Source organism: Crocodylus porosus, unplaced genomic scaffold (genome assembly GCF_001723895.1).
Source record: "Crocodylus porosus isolate Cpor-Errol unplaced genomic scaffold, CroPor_comp1, whole genome shotgun sequence".
Lineage (NCBI taxonomy): Eukaryota > Metazoa > Chordata > Crocodylia > Crocodylidae > Crocodylus > Crocodylus porosus.
Genome location: NW_017728949.1, coordinates 59,593,555 through 59,612,316, shown reverse-complemented (window position 1 = coordinate 59,612,316; position 18,762 = coordinate 59,593,555). Strand labels below are relative to the sequence as shown.

Below are 18,762 nucleotides of genomic sequence, written 5' to 3'. Positions count from 1 at the left end.
ATTTTTTTTTTTTTTTCTAGTGACCCCTGTTCTCACTTTCAGATCTATCTTGAAGTTAAGAAGAAAGAAAATCATGAATTTCCATATGGTCTGCACCTTGTAAAGCGATTATCTTCATTTATTCTTTTTTTTATGAAGTTTTCAGAGGGGTAAAGTACTGCCCCAATACACAGAAGCAATTTTTCTTTTCATTGGCTCCTGTGACTCAAATCTAAACCTTTGCTCTCAGAGGAATACTTTTCAAATGTTTACTTACTGCCTGATTCCTGATAGGCAGCCTGGAAAAAAAATCAGATGAGATGTTGTTCCTGAAAGTTATACCGCTTGATGGAGTTTGAAAGGCAGAGATGGAAGTGATTGAGGCAGCAGCTTGTCTTTTCTCAGTAAGGGAAGGAGGTTTCTTTGGGTCTCTGGGTTTTATCAGCTGTCCAGAAACATTTTAATATGTATATAGACACAGAATCTATACAAAATACTGCATTTCTGTAACGCCTTTTACCTTGCTGCATCCCATAGTAGTTGATATCAATTCCTTTGTTTCACCAACGTGTCTTGTTGCATCACAGAAATGGCAATATTCAGGTTAGCAGCCGTATTTGTTAAAGGTTTTTCTTGCTGCAGGTGTCAGTGGAAATAAGGAAATATAAGGTAGCTCTTATGGATCCTGTTCCATGAGAGCCGTGGGAGGGGCGGTAGTATTAGAAACGCAGAACAGGAGAGACCCAATAGTTTCCAGGTCCTAGGGCCGAGGGTCTTTGGAAGAGCCCTTTTTAAATAGCCACTGGGAGCAAATTCTCCTTTTCCCACCACTGCCGGAGAAAATGGGTTTCATTTCAAACTCTGCATGTGGATGGATGGGGAGCTTTTCAGTCTCTCGGCTTGTCTCCCCCCCGCTGAACCCCAGAGTTTGAGAGCGGAGACTGTGCTGTCCCGTGGCTGGTGCACCTTTCCAGCACGGGTGGCTATTAACCTATCCCTGCACCACCACCCCGCTGGCCTCATCCCGGCCTTTTCCCTTTCCCCTGCCCAGCTCTTCCATGCCGTGACAGCTGCCAGCACAGGGGTGACAGAGAGGCCTTGCTCCCAACCCCGCCTCGCTTTTTCCGCAGCTTTATGTGCTGATACAGAGCGTGCAGACCGTTTCGCACCTGCACACGTCAATGCTGGGGTGGGAAGGGGCCTCAACAGATCATCGAGTCCGACCCCCTGCCTGGGCAGGAAGGAGCGCCGGGGTCAGACGACCCGGGCCAGGTGCCTGTCCAGAACTGCTCGCTTTCCATTCAGCATTGACCCCTCCAAATAACAGGACTAAGGCCTTCGCAGCAGGGACCTCAGCGGCAGCGCGGTAATACATTCAGGCCTTATTTATTGTCGAGAGCGTATTTCCTTGCGCCCCCGATGCGCTCATGCTTCCTGTATGTAACTTGGCCGGAGGAGATCGGAACTGCAGAGCATCATCCCGGATCCCAGCTGGGATGCATCACTTGGCTGCTTGCCCCTCTCATCACCCCTCTTCCCCTCCCCTCTTCCCATGCTAGATAGTTTCTCAGGATCGGAAAAACATCCCCATGTGATAAAGAGGAAAGTTGTGGGTTTCCTCTGCTCCGGTCATGGAGGGATTAATAGGAAGAGGTGATGTCACTGCTCAGCTCATCTGGGAGTTGTAGGATGCTGCGCTGACTCCCTGGATGTGGCGCTGGCTGCCAGGGAGAGGGTGCTGCCGCGAGGGATGGCTGGGCATGCCGAGAGTTATTTGACACGTGTGTTTTCAAAGTGAGCAAAGTGTGATTTATTTTCCTTTGCTGCAGCCTGCTTCCAATTTTCAGTTTACATTAATAGCTATGGAAACCGCGGTTCTTATTGCCACCTACATTAGCGATTAACACCCTGTCTGGTTTGACAGGACAGCTCTTTTATATCTGTATTTTTTATTCCCTCGCATTCATAAAATATGTATCAACCTTCCCTTCTAATCTCCTCTGGCGTGTCCAGCTAGTTAATTTGTGCCTGTCGCTCCCAAGGATTTGATTCTTCCAACATCACACACTTACCCTCCCTCCCCCCCAAAAATACAACTACACAAATTAGCGCTCTCCCAGTAGCTGTTTTCAAAACCTGCCTTTTATTTTTTAATTGGGAACCTGCTTGAATTCATATTTCATGGATTTATTTCTCTGGGAGCTCCTGACATCTCTCCCCCACCAGCTCGCTCTCTCTTTTTCTCTCCCCAAAACGTTTGCTTCATTGATATTTTAATTGCTGCAATAATCAGTTTGCCGAAGAGGAGGGTTCTCCCCTTGCTCACAAAATCCATACTGGCCGAGTAAGTGCGCAGGGGTGATTTATGAGCAGATAAACAGCCTTGGATCCTGTTCAATCACTTCATCAGTTTTAATTCGGCTGCCTAATCAGTAGCAAGCAGGAGGTTTTTTTTTTAAATATGACGGCCTCTCCAGATGGTTTGGCACGGTACCCAGAGTGACACAGATAACTCCCCATTTCTCATCAGTTCTGTGTCAAAGGCATCTTTAACTTTCCAAAAATGTTTAAAAGAAAGGGATCAGGAGCCAAGACCTGCCTTCAGGCTTTCACTGGTATCTAAGATACCATCTCAGATATGCAGGGTAGAAAACAAGCCTGCTCTTATCTCATGTTTTATGCAAGGGCGTCCATCAAATTCATGAGAGACGTGGAAAAGTTCATGAAGGAATAGACTTTGCTTCTAGGGTATGTTTGAATTTTGGTACTCTCAAAGATTTTTTTGTTAATGTAAGCATCTTAATTGTTTTTAAGATCATCTTTTAATCGTCATTCTGGTTTAGTTTGTGCTTTTTTGCATGTTAGCTTATAGAAAGTGCCAGGACATAGCTGTTGCTGGGGAGAGCGTCAGAAAGAATTATGCCTTAGAGACGTTCGTTTCTGGGCTTCCTGGCTCAGTTGGGTGGGAAAAGTAATTAGTGACATCCATTTCTGTTTACTTCCTGCCCCATCCTTCACAGGGACCGAGCATCAGCTGAAGTACTTGGGCTGCAACTGTGGCAGGATGCGGAGAAATCCTCAGTCCTTCCTTACTCACCCTTGCAGCTGGATAAGAGACCCGCACCCTCAAAACCAGGATGAAATGCATTACTTGCATCTTCTTTCTCCAACTAGTGTGTTATTCTTAAGTACTGAGCATGTGTACAATACGTCAAAGTGCAGACCTCAGGGCTGAGATCTTATTCATAGTCCAAACTCAGTTTGAGTTAAATTAGCGGCCCATTTCAATTATTATGTATTAGCACCTTGCCTCTGCAGTTGGGATGTTTTCCGATTCCCAAAACCCCTCTTCGGTGAGCCAAGCCCGGATGAACGACCACAATCCCAAGAACAAACTTAGTGGAGATCAGTGATTCCCAAACATCTGGTGGTCGCCGCGTGGTGATCCACAAAACTTAGTGTAGATCAGTGGTTCCTCAGCGTGACCCTATGTATGACCCCATTTCCTTAGCATGGCCCCTCACCCCCAACCCACAGCCTCCCACGCCCCTAGGTGCCCCTCACTCCCCACCCACAGCCCCCGGGCCCTGCCAGTGCCCTTCACTCCCCACCCAAGCCCCCCCCCTGCACGCCCTATCAGAGGAGGCCACCAGGGCTATGGGACCAGGGACCTGGGTCCACAGCCCCCTGACCCCTCCAGCAGTGCCCAAGCCCCGGCTTTCACCCACAGGAGCCCGACTTGCCCCTGCCCCATCCCCTCCCCTGTGGGCAGCACTGCCGGAGCGGAGCCCATGGGGGGCGGGGATGGTTGTGAGCTTCCCGCTGGAGACTTGGGGCTCCCTGCCCTGCTGTCCTGCCCCCAGGGAGGGCAGGACCTGGCGCGCCACACGCCGCCATGACTGCCAAGCTGAGATGCCCCCTGCTTACCCGGCAGCAGCGTGGGCACAACCCTGTGCCACTGCCACTGCTGTGCCTCACCTCGGTGGCCACGGCGGTGCGACACTCCCTCCTACAGTGGGTTGCACGCACTGGGCTGCAGAGACGGCTCCTGCCCGGAGCTGGTCCAGCCCCACCGCTACCCCGCACCCCGCTGTGGGTGCAGAAATCTCAGGGGGCACGCTTACCGTGACCACCACCCCACTTGGTGTCACGACTCATGGTTTGGGAGCCGACGATGTAGCTCAAGAAGTTGGCTGTGCATCTTTGAACCGTGCTGGCTCTCCTGTTTTCCTGCCAGCTCTGCGTGCATCCACATGCTGTCCCTTCACTCGCACCAAGCTACTGCGTGGGATCACGGCTGTCGATGAGCTGCGACGGGTTTTTTGGCTCTTCCGTAATTTCTTGCTATGCAAAGAAGTGGCAAGCGTGGGGGGGTCTGTGGTAGGGCTGTGAGCAGAACACCGAGCGGTTTCGGAGACGGATGAATTTGGAAAAGGAAATGTTGACATTGTTACCGTATCTTCTTGTGGTTTGCTGTAGTAGCCCAAACATGACATGGGGCTTTTTTTACTGCAGATTAAAACCCGCAGCTCTGTGCTTAAATGTCATGGAGGTTGTGGCAGAAAATATCACAGCCAGCAAATGTAAACTTTTTGGCTCAGTCCTTAAGTTTGTACGTCTGTAACTTCACTGGCTCTTAACTGAGCTTTTAAGTCATTGAAGGGAATGGAGGGGGGTGGCGGCTAGGGGAATAGCTTTGGTTTCAGCAGATTTGGGTTCAGTTTCTGACTTAGACACAGCCTTCCAGTGTGACCTTGGGTCAGGCATTTGATCCACTTTCTTCCTTGGCTTTCCGTTCGCAAAACGGAGCTAGCACTCAGGAGATGTGAGGATAAAGTCCTCTTGTCATTGAAAGGTAAGCAGATGCCAAGGTGATGAGGGATCTAGGCTGATTCCAGTCTAATATTAACACTTCATGGTCATTAAGATGCTCACAGGGCTTTTTTCATAGATTTCATAGATTTTCTTAGGGTCTGAAGGGACCTATTAGATCACTGAGTCCGACCCCCTGTCGTTGAGCCTGACCCTGGTTTCCCTTGCTCCCACAATGTTGCACAAAGGTGTGCGGTAATAAGTACCCTGTTTTTGCAGAAAGGAAACTAGGGGTAGGGGGCAAACAAGTTGCCTATAGTCCTAGAACTAGGTAATGGTGGAGATGAGCGGTGAACCCAGTCTCTTCCAGCCCATTAGACCCGAGCTGCCTCTTCTTCGGGCAGTTTTCTTTAGTGTTCATGTCCTGCCCTCGGTGGCATTTGATCTGTTTCTGAACCGTGGGAGAAGTGCACGTATCCCACAGGTGACCCATGGCGCAGGCCCTTCTCTGAGTCATAGGCGCCTGTCACAACCCTAGCTCTGCAAGCTTCGCTGCCTACTTCAAGCTACAGCAAATTAGGCTGCAGGCTAGGATGTCCCTGGAGTGCTAGCCAGGATGGCATGTGTCACGCAGACGTGCACTGGGGCTATGGTTGGCACCGTTGCTCTACTCCCCTCCAGCGTTTGTGAGCGAGAGCGTTCGTTTGAGAGTTGCTGGGCTTTGGTTGTTTGCAGCATGTAGCTCTGGATTTTCAATGCTACCTTGTAGACATTCCCATTACGCGAGCAGATGCTGGGCCTCCAAGGAAATTTAGGAAAATCCCACCCGTAACTAAATAAATGAAGTCCGGCTTGGTGCTGGAGCCTGGGAGGGAACTGGCAGTTTCTGTGACATGCACGCCCGCTTCCCATTCAGTGTGCTAGTTGATGGTTTCCTTCATCCACTGATCAGAGGGGTCCTTTTGGCCATGTTGTCTGCCCCCCCATGACATAACAGTGGCCCTTGGGCTTCACCTCTGACTCCTTTACTGAGCCTAGTGACTTCTGCCTTACTGCCTCTTCCTTTCTGGAGGCACCCGTCTTGCATCGATGACTCCAGCTGACTTTTACGTGGTATGAGCTAATGCAGCAATGTCGAAGGTCTTGGCCCCGGGGGCCAGATGGGTCGTGGAGCTGGGCTGTGGGCCGGATCTGGCCCCGCACGGCTCCTGCCCAGCTGGGATCAGGCTTCGGGGCCCTGTGCCACCCCCGCCAGGCCCCTGTGTACCGGGATTGAGGTCTTTGCTGCTCTGCGTGCCCCATGTAGTGTGCACCTGGATGATCTGGCCTGTGGGCTGGGAGTCGAGCACCCCCGGTCTGTTGTCCGTGCTTGAAGGCATCCCAGGATCTGCGCAGGTTGGGGTTAGATGGCAGGTGGTGGGAGAAAGAGATGGGGAGGTCTTTGGGGAAGGAGCCAAAAGGATGCACATTGTCCTCCTTTCCTGGCCTTCAGAAAAGTGCCTGCGTGATTGCATATCGTCCCTTCCCTTGTGAGCTGGATCCATGATTCCTAGGGCAGCTGTGGACGGGGGACTCGCCGCAGCCCCGGTGCTGCCAGGTGTCAAAGAGCAAGACCGTCTCATATGATCCCCCCAGGCCCTGAAGGCTTCGGGATCTAGCCAAGGCTGGAACCATGTGGAGATGCCCTCTCGTGTGGTTTCTGCTACATGAGGATGCTGATGGAGCTGGAAAAAGGAAGGGCATTTAAGTCTTTGTGTATTATGGGTTTAAAGTGTTGCAGAAAGGGCTTGCGAGCAGTTTCTGAATTATGCCGATGTGGCGCATGAAGCTTCTTGTGGGCAACAATCGCTTCTGGTCTTGGGGTGAGCAGAACGACTCGCTCTTCGGTCGTTGCCGCTCCCTGGTTTTTCCCAGGCTATCCGGTGCTCTATTATGACTGCGGGGTTTTATCCCCCCGTTTCTTTGAGAACTTTAATAACCTTTTGTTCTAAGATCCTTTGGCTTGAGGGGCTTTTCTGCAGGAGGGATAATCAGAAATTGCAACTGAGCAAGAAATGTCCAGGGCCAGATTCTGCTACCTTTGCAGGCTGCATCTTATGCCAGGGGGTGACACGGCCCCGCTTCCCGACTCCCGGTCACCGGCAGGAGTCCCTGTGGGCCAGATGCAACTCTTCCATGAGCCGGCTCGAGCCTGGGAGCTGCATGTTTTACCCCCGATTTATGGAAATCCCGTTGTGTTCAGTGGGACACTTTGTCCAACAAAGTATTGTTCAGTGCGGTAGGGGCATCAGGAGGTGTTCCACGTGGCTAACTTCCTACTACTAAAATGTGCCAAATGTCCTATAATTTTCCTTCCCTTTATCATCTTCCTTGCCTTCCTGTTTATCTCCTCAACCTCTTTTTGTTTGAACTGTGAGCCACGTGGGGCAGAGACTGCCATTTACTGTCTTTGTTCAGTGCCAAGCGCAAGGGGATCTCACTTAGATAAAGCCTCTGGGCCCTCAAGCTAAATAACAAAAATAAATCACAGTAAATATTATTGGTCGCTTATTGTCAACGGGCCCCTAAAGGCTTTCTCAGATTCTTCAGATCACTTAACTCCCTGCCTCAGTTCCTCATCTGTAAAATGGGGATAGCTGCACTTCCTATCTCACGTCTCCTCTGACAGGAGCATGTTCTGGCGCGGACTATTCAGGTACCATGATCGTGGCTCCCTATAATAGCAAACATCGTCTTTTCTTGCAAAAAATGGCTTTTCCACAGACTTGTAACCCTTCTACTGCATATGTTGGCCAGCATGCTTGTAGAAAACAAATGCGAAAAACGGAGTGGAGTCCAATCACTTTTTAAAACCTAAATGTCAGTAGAAATATTACTGCAGTATTTGCCTTGCTCTATTGCCTGAAATGTAAAATACAAGATTTTTTTTTTTGTAAATGAGATTTTTTTTAGGTAAAAGTTCTTTGCTACCGTCTGCTTCGTCCTGCAGAGGTGTAGCATCATACGTCATCACCAGACTAACCACTTTTTCTCGTCTTTCCCTCAGGTTACAACAGGATTTCCCCTGGGTATGAATTTGACTGTGACACACCAGTGATGCTGAGGCAGTAAGTATTTAAGACACTACTGCAGCTTTAACAAAAAAAACCCCCAAACCCTGTGGTTATATCCTCTTCTGGTCTTTGTTAGATCCTGCCTTCTCTGTCTGAAATCCTGCCTGTGGGGAGCTTAAAAGGAAAAACCTTTAAGATCACGAAGTTTTGAAATGGAAAGGAAAGCGCTGGTGCAGTTTAAATGTTCTCTGCTTTAGCTCGATGTAAAATGCCCGGCACCTCCGTCAGTATTGCTGGCAAGGCCACAGATAGGTAACAGTGAAAACATGGTGCTGATATCTAGGTGAAGCAAATGCAAGGATGCGGCACCAAAATTTGGCGTGGCATTCCCAGGCACAGGGAAGTGGAGGCCCTTGAGGTGCTCATAGATGAACCGAGGGCTGGGATAGCATGGGACCTGGCAGTGGCAGGTGAAGGTGGTCTTATACCAGGAATGAATTTGACTTAGGGTTTGTTCCTGTGCTAACCGAGCTGATCAGCCCATCTTTGTGCCAGAACTGGACCTCTGCTACAGTTTTACTCGCCTTTTTGGGAGGAGGATGTGCACTTTTGGGCAAGCAGCCTGGATTTTGTTGCATTTCTAAGTAACTTCCCTGCTGGAAAAAAGATCCTGCTCCACCAAGAAACGTCCTTCCCTTTGCCTGGCAGAAAAATCTGTGTGTGACACAAACCGAGTCAGACTTGTTAGTCCTGGGCTGGAGAGTGTTATAAAAGGAAATTTCCTCTTGTTGTTTATTGGCTGGTCCCATCTCTAATTTCTGGGTGAATTAGTTAACTGTGTGTTTTTGTGATTTTGTTTTTCCTGTGCTTTCTGTAGCGCCTTCTAATCAATTCATTCTGCTTTGTTCAATTCCCCATTTAGTTCAGTCAAATACTCAACATCCAAACTGTCTGCAACAAAGAGCACTAATTCCACCCTTCGTTTCAATTGTGGCTGATGGCTTTCCGCAGGTGGTATCATATAACTCAATCACCAGCCATTGAAAATTGTGATTTAATCAATAGCTGCGGCTATTTTTTTTTTCTCTGGGAGATCGAATGGGAAAGAGCTCAAGGAAAAGACCCGACAATAACAGAAGTATAAAAAACCCCAGATTAAATAAAATATATAGGTGCTACTGTCAACCTTTAGAGGTATAGTTGTATTGTGTGCGCTGCTATATGCCCCTTAGCGGTTACATTGAGAGCCGAATTGGGCACTACCTGACACCCAACAAGTAGACTCTGGATTGCACCTGACCCTGCTGCCCTTTCATGCACACAATTTTCCTTTGTTTTCCTAGGGACCCTATGTGAGGAAAGTGCTAATAATGGGTTAGATCCTGGTGTCCTGGGCTGAGGATTTGTCTTCAGTTTGAGTAAAGACCAAAGCATGGGGCCTGCCCTGAGATCACCCTGTTCCCCCCCGCCCCAGTTTATCTCCAGAAGTAATTTCAAGCAGGGCCTTTATTGCCATGGTATTTCCAATACAGATAGCTCTCACATTTATATACATTATACTTGCTAGTGAAGTCACACTCTCAACTTACCAAGGCCTAAAAATGGGACTCAGAATGAAGGGCACAGAAATGATTCCTCCAGGTAACATAAGAATTTATTTCATAGTTTCATAATTTCTAGGGTCGGAAGGGACCCGAGCAGATCATCGGGTCCGACCCCCTGCCATGGCAGGAAAGAGTACTGGGGTCAAATGACCCCGGCAAGGTGTTCATCTAGCGAATTTATACTATTTCATTTAGTATAAAAGAGGGATTTTTTTAAAAATTGGATCAAGCAAAGAAAGGCTTAGCAATAAAACAAGCTGGGGGACCTTTAACATGCTGTGTGCCAGACTCAAACACTGCTCTTCAATGCTGTTCTGGGTTGTTGAGTAAACACGTATTAAGAGAGTCCTAAAGTGTTTCCTTTTTTTTTTTTTTACCTTTATGGCTGTCTTAAGAAAATCCACTCATACGATACGATACAGCAACCAAATGCTGTGGTGTGCAGTGCGTAATCATTAGAAACCTCTCCGGTGGAAGTTAATATTCATTGGCAGTAATGTAGAGTTTACAGATGACTTCAGCCATTTTTAAGGTCCTAAAATACCCTACATTCCTCATTAAAAATGGCTAAAGACATTGTGCCAAGCTATGGGGGCTTGCGTCCCGCTTCACTGGTTCTATCTTGTGGGAGCTCCATTGAGCGTAGTACATTTACTCCTGTTTTACACTAATATATGTGAGAGGAGGCCCAAGTCCTAGGAACATATATCAGGAGATGGTCCGATTCAACTTTGCCAAAGCCTTTGTCAGTAATTGCGCTGCATCTGGTTTTAACGAACTGCCTGAGAATGAAAATTCCCGGCATAAAAATAGCAACTGTTTCCTTGATTCGCACGGGCCGAATTACAAACATCGTTGCTCAGTTTTTGTAAATGCAGTGAGGCTTGTCGAGACAGTAAGTGCACTAAGCAGCTTCTCCTCTTCAAGCCCGTTGGTGCCTGTTTCTCCACATCTACTCCCTCTGTCAGATCAGGGGGTTTTTGTGCCATATTTACCCATGTCTATCTGAGAGCAAAGTTCGTCCGACTGATTGTTGTTCTTAAGCACGAGAAGGCATCGCCTTTGAGCAACCAACAGCCACGCGACCCTGAGGCTGGAATCGGGAGATGTGCCGGGCCCTCCCAGGATGAATTTAGCAAAGGCACGAAGTGCTTTGCCGAGTCGGGCCATCTCCTGAGGCAGGCTCATCGTGGAAAAATCAAACGAAGGTATCAGAAGACGATATCCGTTGAGTTTTTCCAAGCTATAATTTGGTCTTTGCTCCTTTAATAACGTGTCACAGATTTTATTTCTACTTATTCAGTGATGCTTCCACAGTGCGGCGCAGCAGTTGCATATACCTATATGTGTGGGCGCACGTGCGATGGCGTATGACAGCGGGGGCGCGCGATTCTGACCAGTCGCTGTTTTTATTAGGCGCTGATTTTTAAATCATTTGCACTTCTCGGCGGGTTTTCTGCCCAGAGTTGCTGGTTGCATCTGGAAACGTGGGACATGGCAGGCTCTTTGACGCCGCAGCGCGTGAAACTCGGCGTCACTTCTCCGGTTTTTATATTCGGCACGATCAGGAAGGACCGGGTGTCACTGAGCTGTTCAAGATGTTGTTTGTGCGGAGCAATGTGGAGTAGCATCATTAACGCAGGCAGATTACCATGCTTCATTGTACTCTGTCCATGGTACATTAGAGGCTCTTTCCCATTGGTAAAAACGGGGCTATTCTTCTGTAAAAACGAGGGGCCCATTGGCAGTTTTTTGGCAAGTGAGACAGAGGGACTATTTAATGAACGGGGGAGTAGCCTAAAGAGGGGAAAGCAATGAGTCTGGCAAGTTCAGAGGAAGGTAGGAAAGGACTGAGTTGCGCGGGAAGGGTTATCATATCGCCCCGGGCGGGCTGTCCTCTTCAGGAGGCGGTTTGCAGAAGTTGAGAGTCCAGTCCCCCTCTGCTCGGCGTGGCAAAGGTTTTGCTTTCCAGCCGACGGGCCTGGGGTTGCATTGCTTTGCTTTCCGCTGGCGCGGCGCTATGCCGGCTTTGGGTGCAGCAGGAACTGGAATTGCACTTGGAAAGGTCGGCTGCTACAAATAGGCTTTGAGTTTAATAAGATGAAAGCAATTAACCAGAAAAGCCCCTGCCAATGCGTTTTACAAGTACATAAAAATATATTGCTTCTTTTGATGCGTTTCATCACCTTTTTTTACTCTTTCCCCCCACCTTTCCTTTCCTTTGCTACCATAATGGCACAGCAGGGTCATGGTTTCATCCCTAGGTCTGTTCCTGAGGATGTTGGTCTCCTGCCCTCATTTTGTGTGCGTATCTGGATTTCCGTCTCGCTTTGCTCCGGGTGGTGTTCGCGCAGCTCGCTCGTGGCCCGGGAAAAAACAGAGCTCATAAGCTATAAAAAGATGCCGTTTGAAAGGTTACCTCCAGCCACCGGTGGTTTATTGGCGAAATTTGTAGGAGGGGACCCGAGGGCTAATCAGCAGTCTCTCCAACAGGTGGCAGGGAAATTTCTGGGAAAGGTGGAGCGGAGACAGCGCTGGGGAGAGGCAGTAAGGCCTGATCGTCATCCCTGCAACGCCCCGTTGCCTCCCTGGGAGGATGGGAAATGTCTCCTGTTGAATTCCTGCATTTTTCTGGCTTCAGCTCTCAATCCCAGTGCAGACGAGGGGCCGTCTGGCTGCCCTGGGGGCAGCATTGGATCTCAACACCAAAGCCGGGTCTGTCCTCTGCTCTCTGAGCCCTGCAACTGCTCCAACTTCTGCATCTCCTGCACCAGCATCCCTTTCCATTACCGAAACCCCGTCCACCCACTCCCCCACCTAGGGGAATCTGCCAGTGTGTACGCAGCCGGGCATTGACTGAGGCTGCTGTGGTCTGACGGCATCAGTTGCTGAAGGTGCTATTTGCCATCGGTCCGCAAGCACCCCTGGATGTCCTGGGTATAACGATAGGTGGGTCGACTTTGATCCATAATATCTGATTTCACCAGTTTGCATCTGAATGGTAAACTTTTGATGGAAAAAAGAAGAAGACTGGCTCCAAATATTTATGTCTGTGTCCAAATTAGTGGGCATGACACAAGACGTGGCAACTGCAAACTCAAGCCAGTGCCCAAGGAAGCTTGGGCGCAGCCTTCAAGAGCGCGCTTTCATCATCTGAAGAAATAACGCACATTAATGTGCAGTCATATAAGGGGCTTTATTTAATTTTCGTACTCCAGAAGTAATTTCAAGCAGGGCCTTTATTGCCATGGTATTTCCAATAAGAGTAGCTCTCACATTTATGAATATAAGCCGGAAGACTTTAGAAGTGGCCGAACATTGTAGTTTATACTCTGTGCCTTATTAAGAGCTGAATTTGCGACATAAGGTGACTTTATGTTCCAGGGAAGCTATCTGGCTTTTCCTAAGGAGAGTTGCTTTTTGGAGGAGAAACCCCTCAATATTGTCGGTAGGTCTTGACCTAAGTGCAGGCAAGGCAAACGCAGCCCCCTTCTGTAACCGCGGCAGCTGGCGAGTGATTTTCTCTTCCCAGTAGCTGGGATGCTAGAAGGCGCTGGCCAGCAGTGCTCCCCACCCAGGGCGCTTCCCAAATACCTTGTTCTTGCTTTCACGGCGTCTCTCAAGCCCCGGTATTGAAGGACCCGGTTCCCCTCGGCTTTATACCTCTTCTCTCACCCGTTGCAAAATCCACTACTGACACCCAAGAGCTGCCTTGCAGCTGCTAAAACCTGCCCTGCGTTTGTTTTAAAGCTTCCCAGGAGCCCTTGGCTACTTCAAGCAAGCTGCTAACTTGAGGGCAATAATTTTGTCTGGGTTTTGTCACAGAAATTCAATTAAGGAGGATTATGAACACAGTCGTGGGCCTGTTTCATTTACAGTTGCAAATGAAACCCAGGCCACACACTGCTCGTTTATGTAGGGGGTGGGGTAGGGGGGGGCATGCAATTTTGCTCAGCTAAAATCGGCGTGACCTCAATGCTTCTTTGTGTTGCCTCACTCGTTACAGGGGCGCGGGAAGGGGAGCTAGGGGATGCATCGAGAGGTGCTGCGAGGGCAGGAGTGAGAGCACCCCAGGGTGAAACAGCCCCTCCGGTCTTTCAGAAGGAGGCCACCCGTGCCGTGTTCATATACCCAACTCCATGGGGGGTTTATTCCTCCTAACAAATGCACCCTGAGGGGGGAAGAGTGAGGACTTACTTATTTCTTATTGATTTATTTCTTAATATATAACACTGTTACCTTGCTACGTGTAACAATGGTTCTCTTTCCGTAGCCCTGAGTTGGTTGCACATGGAAGAGCTGATGGGGGCCAGGCAGGTAGTCTCACTTTTTCGGTTTTTATTTCTGAGCCACACAAGGCAACTTTTATTCCTTTTTGTTTTTTAAGCTTTTCAAGTTTCTCTGGCAGCGGCTGAATTCCCCAGGTAGGACGAAGGGGGAGCGGGGAGGAGAGGAGCGGAGAGCCTTCCTGCCTGCCGTGTCTGCCGCATTGAGCGCGCCTGTCCCCTGGTAGAAGCAGCCTCCTCTGAAAGGCCGAAAGAGGAACTTTTTTTGGAGAGAAAAAGCAAAAGCGATTTCCCGATGTCTTGTGATGAAGAAATCTTTGCATCTGCGAAGGAGGGACGTGCTTCCGCTCCCCTCGGCGGCAATGAGCGGGGAAGTGCAGCTCTGCAGCCGCCCAGAGACGTTGCTCCAGCCTCCCGAACAGCAGGCCCGTTCTTGTTCTCCTGATCGCGGCGTCTCCCCTCAGGGCTCAGCTGTGCAGCCCCCGGGCAGGCAATCTCCCATTGATTTCGAAGGGGAGGTTAGGTAGGACCTGGCGTGTTATGAACTAGCGTGGTTTTTATTTCATCCCCAGATCATTCCCCCCGCTCCTTTTAAAAAATGGGGAAAGAGAGGTGGGCAAAGAGTTCAAAATCCAGCCAGCCCGAGTCCCCAGGATCGTGCTAGCCACTGCAGCGTCCTGCCTCCCCTCTCAAAGGTTTTCTGGGGACCTGTGCCTGTTGCAAAAGCCCTTTTTGAGAGCAGTCTGTTTAACAGCCGCTCTTTCCCCTCCTGTCTCTTGCTTTCTTCCGGCTCCTGCAATTCCAGCAGGGGTTTTGATAGACTTACACGAGTTTCAAGTATGTGCCCAAGAGGCTTACCGGATTCTTCGACAGATAAGGGGAAATAAGCTCTTTTGTTTCGAGCTCGAGATCAGATACTGCTTCCAAACACCTCTCCGTGTAAAATCCAGATGCTGCTAAAGCTTGAAAGAGAAGCCGGCAGCTTGTTAACTCTTGAAACCCTTCAGAAAGAGTCACCGAAAAACTTCCCGTGGCCAGTCTGAGCCTTCAGCCCCCGCGGGAGGGCATCCATCCCAAGGCGCTGTCACGGGGCACGGTCCTTCTCAGACTGAAGTGCCTTCCACCTTTGGCACATGGGCTCCCTGGCACCCAGGGGGGTGATGGATGCTTTTGCCAATATTGGGAAGCTGAACTGGAGGACGGGAGGGCTCGGGGAGCTATGTGTGTGGGTAGGTGCCAAGTCTAAGGCGGCAGTGCATGCTGCATTCATTTCCAATATAAGACACGGGGCTGATGTTGGCCTTGCTGTCTTTGGCTCAGCAGGGTTTGTGCTGGGAGAAGCCAGCACACGGCCTGGGTTGAATTTGGCTCTTTGCAGCACTAAATACTGTTATAGATTCATCGACATTAGAGCTGGAAGGGACCTCGCGAGATCATCGGGTCCAGCCCCCTGCCCGAGGGGCAGGATCACCCCAGCAAGATGAGCATCCAAGCGTTTCTTAAAGGTATCTGGAGTAGGTGCTTGCACCACTTCTGGCGGAGTCTATTGCAGACTCTGGAGACTTGGAGGGTAAAGACGTTTTTCCTTATGTCCAGTCTAAAATGGTCTTCCAGCAGTTTGTGACCATTGGACCTTGTCTTCTCTTGGGGTGCCCTGGTGAGCAGACATTCTCCCATTCCCGGCGAACACCGCTTAGATACTTACAGGCCGCCACCAAGTCCCCCCTGCGCTTCTCCAGGCTGAAGAGTCTCGTGGCTGTCAGCCTCTCCTCATAAGGCCTGTTCTCTTGTCCTCGAGATATGCACGTGGCGCTCGTCTGCATGCTCTCAAGCTTTTCCACGTCCTTTCTAAAGCGCGGAGCCCAGAACTGGATGCAGGACTCCAGCTGCAGCCTCACCAAGGCTGAGTAAAGTGGGAGGATGATTTCCTGGGTCTTGCTTGAGATGCATCAGTCGATGCAAGCCCGGAGTTTTGTTCGCTTTTCCGGCTGCAGCATCACATTGCTGGCTCATGTCCATGTTATACATATTAATAATGGTGCTGCACATGCACACACCTGGTGGTAAAGACCTTCATCTGGCAGGATAGTCATGCGCCTCAAGTGTCATTCAAGACAAATCCACTTCTTAGCCCTAGAGGAGATCCTGGCATGGCTGGGCTAGCCATTCCGGGGGCAATAATGCCACCTGGTTGCACCAGGGACAAACTTTTGCCCTTGCCATCTCTATTGTATTTTTCTGTGGGTAAACTGAGGAATTTGTAGTGATCATTCCTGTGTTTTTCAATCCATTTAAAGTATAACTTTGAAGTAGACCTCATGACGGGGGGTTTGGGAGGAGGAAGCAACTCCCGTGAAGTCATTGGATTGACCGCGGTGTAAAACCATGGGAGAAGACCACCAGTAATGATCAGAGTATCTGGTGTTGGCTGCCGGGTGATTGCTATGCTGGTTTTTAATTACGGCAAAGGAAATAAAAAGAGCAGGTGTTTGATCTGAAGTCGGTAAGGAGGGACTTCAGAGAGCGTAGATCACGGCAGAGGGTCTGGCGTCACTGGAGTTCTTGATTTGCCGCTGGGATCGGGACATCGAATCGGGCCTGTGCCGCTCTCCACCTGCTGAGTAGATGTCCCCAGAATAAAGCGCGGTGACCGAAAAGAGGTGAAGCTAGAAACCGGGTGGTCCTGGAGGTTCGCATGGCTTGGTGTGACGCGCTGCATTTGCATGAAGTGCTCTCACGTTAATGATGTCTGGCAGCCACTCTGCAGCGGAAAAGTCACACTCGCCCATCAGCTGGGATCTGGACCGAGATGCTTTTACTTGCCTGGTTCAATATGGCATTTGAGTCATTCCTTCATCTTGGGTCCTAACTCGTTTAGCACGAACAATGAATGTGGGCAGTAGCCATCTCAGCACTTTTCTAGGAACTTGCTGAACTTTATTATTTTTTTTTTCTGAGGCAGCTTTGTTTACACAGCAGAAAAAGAAAAGCCGGGGAATCAGAAAGGTAGATAACTGGTCGAAAGCACGTGTTGGATTGGGGTCCTTCCAGCCAAGTAATGACTTTATCTGCTTATTATGGAAAAATTGAATGAGGTATGGGAAAGGAGGGCTCAACCACACTCCAGACTCTGTGGTTCAGGAGTGCAGAAGTGACCAGTCATCAGTACTGGAGTTAATAAACCTTCCAGAGTTGCCTCGTTTGAGCAGCTGCAGTAGCGAATGGCTGTACAAAATGCATAGGAGTAAATTCTAATTTTCTTTCACAGTAGCTAAAATTAAACCCACAGTGTTTTGCTATAGCTTTCTGCATGTACCATCTCAGCGGGGGCAATTTTTCTCCCCTTTAGGCAAGCTCAAAGAGGAAGGACATTTAACAGCCTTGAACCACTCCGCATGTGCGCTATATGCATATGCCATTGAGGTCCATGGCTGGATTGTCACAGATTAGGACTACCTAAAGGGGGGATATGAGCTTGTTGCTAGCAATTGTGTCATTATATTCACTGGAGCAAAAATGCTAATGTTGATTGAAGGAGGAAGGTTTCGAATTGTAAGCAAACAGAGGAGATCCATCGTGCATTTCTGCAGATGATAAAAGGCTGACAGTTGCAGTCTGCTTATCAAATAAATAGGTTTATTGGAATATTCTGTGCTGTCGTTAAATAGTTTTCTTTTTATGTCTCATTTTATTTCATCTTCCTGAAAATATCCAAGGCTCTCTCTATTTTTACATCTACTAGTACTGCATTGGCAAAATTGCTAATTTAGATTATTTCTTTTGTTAACGCATAAAAGGCGCCTCCAGTGAACAGTTCTCTCACCAGCAGCGTAGCAGGACCCCAGTGCAAAGCAAATACTCCTTCTAAGTCTCAGCTTACATGGGGATCAAATTGCAAATCATCTTAATAATAAGCTAATTCTTTGGAAGATGATCGCTACAGTGGAAGCGTTGACCACGCTAATGGGTCTCTCTCTTAGCTTGGTGCCTTCAGCCATGTACAGAAAATGAGACAGAATTTATTTTAACTGTTCACTGGAGATGGGAAGAAAAAAAAAATCCAAAGACAAAAAGTGTTGCTGGCTTGATATGACATCCTGACACAAAGTGGAGCATTGCCTTTATAAATTGGCAAAGCATCATATTGTCATGCAATCTGCTGTTTGCTCTCGGGGGGCGGGGAGGGGAGAAACTACTGTTTTCCTGCTTTGAAAAAGTTGGGAAGGTGAGCGATGGCTTATTAATAATTGAAAACCCAAGCAGAGTAATGGCACTTGCCTTAGGAAGAGCCTTGCTTGACCTGCGGAGAAATGCTCACCGTTAGCTGTAGACTTTCGGTGGAGGAACGGCGAAGGGCTGGGAAATAAAAGGGCCCCTGCTAACAAATGTGGTTTTTAAATAAGTCTGGTCTTGATTCCCAAGGTGAGAGAAGAAATGTATTTCTAGCAGGCTTTTCTTCCTGGGGGAACCCCAAACACCTTCGAAAGCTGTGAGACGGAGCAATGCATCACCCCACCCCTCGGACGTGACGCCTGTAATTGTGGCCGGAGAGAGTTTTCGGTCAATGCTGCTGAGTTAAATTTCTGCTCTTGCAGAAAGTACTTGGGGATGCTCAAGACCTTCATTTGGGAGGGCGTGCCCTAAAGGCACTGGCACAGCCGACTGCATGAAACCCTTGCATCTCCTACGGCAGGCCGTAAGGTTGTGCGTATTCTGCCGGGGTCTGAACCGGTGGTTTCAGCGAATGTGGTTTTTCCCAGTCTGATGCTGATACTGCAAAGCCATCATTTGTTCCTTTTTTGGGGGGGTGAATACGAGCAGTCCTGAAACCGTGCTCATAAAGCGCACGCAGTATTACAATACCTGAGTTTAACTCAGCATATTTATGGGCCTCCATTAACATTCTTTGTGGTCTCATTAATGGACCAGCAATAATACATTGAAATGTTAACAGGGGATCATTTCACCAACAGCAGAGGATATTAACAAACCTGATGAGATATTTGACAGGAAAATAATTTTTTTAGG

The 18,762-nt window shown here is 48.9% G+C and overlaps 1 protein-coding gene across 2 annotated transcripts in view; it reads left to right on the top strand.

Annotated features, from left to right (window-relative positions):
* The first annotated feature begins 7,834 nt into the window (after positions 1–7,834).
* SEMA5B (semaphorin 5B) overlaps positions 7,835–18,762 on the top strand; it is a 244,427-nt gene continuing 233,499 nt past the window's right edge. For both annotated transcript variants that reach the window (XM_019554058.1, XM_019554059.1), the window contains exon 1: positions 7,835–7,898. The gene's annotated coding sequence lies outside the window, so the exon portion shown is untranslated. The remainder of the gene's footprint in view (positions 7,899–18,762) is intronic.